At 49.5% G+C, this 5,000-nt stretch overlaps 1 protein-coding gene across 1 annotated transcript in view; it reads right to left on the bottom strand.

Annotated features, from left to right (window-relative positions):
* LOC143142558 (CLIP-associating protein 1-B-like) overlaps positions 1 to 5,000 on the bottom strand; it is a 76,138-nt gene that overhangs the window by 42,019 nt on the left and 29,119 nt on the right. The gene's annotated exons all lie outside the window — the stretch shown is intronic.

The following is a 5,000-nucleotide window of genomic DNA, read 5'->3' as shown; positions in this document are numbered from 1 at the left end:
CAGGTTACAGACATAGCTAAACCTCAGGTCAAACACTCACACACACACACAGCTGAGGGTGTCTGCTTGCTCTGTTTTTCCATTTCAAATGCAGACAAATAGAGAAAAAGTACACCGTATTAAATAACGCAGGGCTTAGACTTCTAGTCCTAAAGCAGCATGGGCAGGTTTGCCTGAAAAGACTTCCAGGAAGGAACAAAAGGGGGCAGAAACGCTGAGTGCTCTGCTGAGAGCTCTGCTGACCCAGGCTCAATCACAAGCTGCTTTGGCCTCCCACTTACGCACACAACAAGCACAAACTAAATCCAGTGCAGCTGAACTGGACTGAACACAGTGAAATAGGACATGTGGGTGAGGCAGTAAGATGAGAGGAAGTTGTCGTCATTGCAGAGAGGGCACAGATTGTGCAGACTGCCGTCAGAGGTAGGCACTGAGGTACCATATGTTGGGACTGAGCTCCATCTATGTAAGATGTATGGGCTCAAGAGTACCAACATATTAGTGTGAGTGAGAGTGTGTGTGTGTGTGTGTGTGTGTGTGTGTGTGTGTGTGTGTGTGTGTGTGTGTAAGACAGTCTATGGCCTTGCATGTGTACTATACATAAGTATGTGCATGTCTTAGCCAGGGCGTTATGTGTGTGAGAAACACCCCTGGGCCCAGCTTTAATAGAATAAACAGCATTCCTCAGCTCCCTAAGGTTCACGACACACACCAAGAGAGGTTCACCCAACAGACACACACACCAGTCTTTGGGTCTTGTTTCATCTGTGCAGTGCCATCATGACTAAGAACTGGACCGCTGGCCAAAGGTTCTTCTGACACAGTAGATCATTTTCACAGCGAAACACACACGCAATATGCCGATTCAGTTTCTTATATTTCAAAAGAGTTTGACAAAAAGAAAAAAGTATGAAAATGTTTTGTTAAATGTGTGCACTGTGTAATGTTGATGAATTCCACAGCATTTGACGCGCGGGCCTTTAGTATACAGACATGCAAACGTCTTACTAGTGTGCATCTCATCCAATTAACACCAAGGCAAAACTGATGAGATAGATGAAAGATAATCATGTAAAATTGGCATATCCTTAACCAAGCTAAAAGAGTTCTCAGCGTAAATTTCTCAAACTGCAGTTTTTAATTAGATTAAAACAGCTTCGACAGCAGTCCTCCCTGAGACTTCTCTATAACAGTCTCATCACTCACTCCTGACCTGCTGTGACACAGCAACAATGTGTGTGTGTGTGTGTGTGTGTGTGTGTGTGTGAGAGAGAGAGAAAGAGAGCGAGACAAAAAGACTGTTTGTGTCCTTGCTGTTCACCTATAATTCACAAGGGCCCTGAAGCTCCCAACATGCCATTCATCTTCCCACCCCTTTCTGGACAGGCAATCCCCAAGACACCTATGGGGACCTAAAGGGATATAAACAATCCCCTCCCAGCTTGAACACTGAGCCTCATGACTGACCGTCTCCTGCGCAGCAATAAAGAAGACCTCCCCCACACAGGCTCCTTAGCCATAAACCACGCACAGAAAACAAACACTAGCATGTGCTATACTGATATGAACTCTCTCCGGTCTTTACATTTATGGAGTCAAATCTGGAGCATCTATGGCATGTTTGATCTTAAATCTGAAATCTCAAGTTTACAGTTCTACAGTAAAAGCTTACATTTTATGGTTCATTTGACCTGTAGTGTCGTGTTTACATTTCTGAGGTGAATCACGAGTGTGAGTGTGTGTGTGTGTGTGTGTGTGTGTGTGTGTGTGTGTGTGTGTGTGTGTGTGCACTGCAGCAGGGGCGGCGCCAGCTCCCCCTGAGACGGATCTGGGAACCTGAAACCCGACCCGGACAGAGAGGCGTCGGCGGAGATCTCCTTTCAGCGCCGAGCCCGACCCGTGGAGCCTCAAGCCGGGCTCTGGTTGCACCGGCCTACCCCACGGCGCCGCTGGGCTGTCCTCAAATGGACCGCTACAGGGCTACGCCACGGGGGAACAAACGCCTCACAAATCACCTCACGGTCATCTCACTAGCCAACATCTTACTCTGATCATTCACGTTGCGTCGTCGTTCTCGCGGTCCCGAGACGCGGAAACTAGAGCATTGGGCCGGTTCTGGTTCTAGTTCTGGTTCTCCATCTCAGCACGGAGGTGCAGGAAAAATGGAACCCAGAAGAAACAGTTTGGTTTGCCTGGTGAGAATGACACTCTTGGGTCCCTGCAGGCAGGCAGGGAAACTGGGTTGACAAGTGCTCACATTCAGAGTGCGTGCAAACAAGTATTCACATCCACACACACTAAAAAGATGAAGACGAAACAATGCACTTAAAAGAGCAGTGGAGAGAGAACACTGAGACAATAAAAGCTGAAAACGCCTATTTAAGTTAGTGTATGTCTGTCTGTGTCTGTGTCTGTGTCTGTGTCTGTGTCTGTGTCTGTGTCTGTGTCTGTGTCTGTGTCTGTGTCTGTGTCTGTGTCTGTGTCTGTGTCTGTGTCTGTGCGTATGGGCTGAATACACAGTGAGAACAGACCCATACCCACTTCCACTCCGCCTGGCACCTTAATTAATCCAGCAGGAGGGCCTCCACGGAGCCTGGCATTGCCACGGTGCCCATGTACTGGGCACAGGAGAGGACACCTGCCGATCCACCTGTCTGTATAGAGCCACCCTGCTGGGGGAAATCCATCATCATCTGTGTGTGTGTGTGTGTGTGTGTGTGTGTGTGTGTGTGTGTGTGTGTTGTAAACCTACAGGGCATCTTAAAGGGATTTTAAAAGTGTCTACCCATTCTGTCCTTCTATTTCATTTCCTCTCTTCCCAACAGCTCTCCCTCTCTCACCCCCCCCCCCCCCCCTTCTCTCTCAGTTGGGACATTTCAACTTTTTTAAAGGTCAGCTTCCATGGCATCAGACTGGGCAAGAGTGCCCGGTGAAATCAGAGGCTGGCCGTGGCATGGTGCATGAGGCCACCTTTCCCCCCCAATGCCAACGTCCTCCTGCTGGCTCTGAGCTGGACAGCGGGCACCTCACATGGGCGAGAGGCGAACAGAGGAGCAGAGTGGAGAGGAGAGGAGAGGAGAGGAGAGGAGAGGAGGGGTCTATTCAGACGCCGCAGTGGGCACTGTGGGGAAATGGGTGGGTGAGTGGGGGGGGGGGGGGGGGGCACAACAAAGACCGCATTCAGTGACCCCCCCACCCCCAGTTGGCATGGAACGCTGTGACCTTCTCAGGCGGTGCTGGGGAGGAAGCCAGGGGCTCAGTGCTGGGGACGAGTGCCACCTGCAAACCACACTCCCCCCCCCCATGCCATCCTCGCTTTAACACGGGCACAATCCGTGGCATGGCATCGCCATGGAAGCACAATCACACGCTTCCCCCACAACAATATTCCAACGTGTTCCAACACAGAACGTTCTAGAAAGCAACAGAACAGGCAGCATGAAATGGGACAACACACACGTTATGAGAACAGTTTCACAACGATAAGCACACAGGAACACACATGGGTCAACACAGCACCTGTGACCACAACATAGCTCTCCTGGGTGCCAAATCCTCCACAAGCACCAACTACGTGCTCAGGCCCTCTTAAACATTATTTAAGAGGAGATTTGATGTGTCTTACATAAACAAACATCGGTAGCTATGGGACCAGTTACATAACAGCAGGGAATTACAATAACTTCATTATTTCTCACTGGGACAGTTTGTGGCCAAAAGGATTACATCAGCACAAGTGGTCCAACACAAAGCCACAGCAGAAACTGTGAAGGCATCTTTGCATGCAAGCACAAACTGTGCCCTTTTAGAGTGTGAAATTGCTGCAAAATATAAATACAGAAACACAGAAATAAACTTGGAGCTGAACTCAAGTCCGGTTCAGACCCCAGTGGGGTTTTCGTCCGAGGTGCATCCCTGTGCCGTGCAGAGGGCAGAGGCTGCCCAGAGATGGACATCCTCTTACACAAGAAACGCACCGCAACACAGAGAACCGAAATACATCAGCATACACACACACCAGCCTATTAAAAAGCCCCCTCTACACCTGACATTCAGACGCCCCTCGCCCGTCTATAAATGGGACACCTGTTCGACAGACACACACACACGCACGCACACAGGGGAGGTCTGGATGGGGCTTGCAGAAATAGCCAATAAAACAGATTTCAGACAGTCTGCAACACTTCAGTTGGTCACAGTTGCTTTCAGGTTTCAACCGTAAGTCATTCTTGTCCTGAACACTTTAGCTTTCCTAAACACCCAAAAGCCTGGACAGGTGTGCTAGTTACATGGCATTTGTGAAACCACACGTCATACATGTCAAAATGTGCTCCTCACTCATACCTTCCCCTGTTGTCATGGCGTCAGGCTTGCAGTAGAGACAGAAGAGAAGAGAAGAGAAGAAGTCGCTCAAGTCTTGCTCTCTCTCCCCCTCTTCACACTTTTCCCTCCTCCTCTTCGGCGGGTCTTGTGACCGCACACGGACCAACCTGACACCACCGCTCTCCAAAATAAAAGTCTCTACTGGTCTGCTCTCCTCTCCTGCTTGGCATCAGTCTTTTTCATTTGCAGCGATTGGGCTCTCTCCTTCTCCTTTTTTCCCCTCTCACACTCTGCCACTCCTCCTCTTATCTCACTCTCATTCACTCTCTCCCACTCTATCATTCTTTCTCCCTCCCTGCCTGCCTCTCTCTCTCTCTCACTCTCACTCTCACTCTCACTCTCTCTTTCTATCTCTATCTCTATCTCTCTCTCCGCTAAATCCCAGCAGGATGGAGAGGGAGTTTCCACTTTTCTGGGGGGGTGGCAGTGTTATTGCCTTTCTGTCTTGTTATCCCTCCGAAAGAGTGGTAGAAAAAAAACACTACTGACAGCAAGAGATTATCGAACTCCAACTCTTTTGTCCAGAGAGAGGAGGAGGGATAACGAGAAGACAGAGGGGGCAGGGGAGAGAGAGGAGTGAAGAGAGAGATGGAGGGAGAGATGGAGGGAGAGAGAAG

The sequence above is a fragment of the Alosa pseudoharengus genome, unplaced genomic scaffold, assembly GCF_046254945.1.
Source record: "Alosa pseudoharengus isolate Yale_2024_CS ecotype anadromous, Long Island Sound unplaced genomic scaffold, YU_APseudo_1.1 YU_APseudo_1.1_scf_24, whole genome shotgun sequence".
NCBI classification, from domain to species: Eukaryota; Metazoa; Chordata; class Actinopteri; order Clupeiformes; family Clupeidae; genus Alosa; species Alosa pseudoharengus.
The sequence above is the reverse complement of the archived record's forward strand: the minus strand, read 5'-3'. Positions and strand labels throughout refer to the sequence as shown.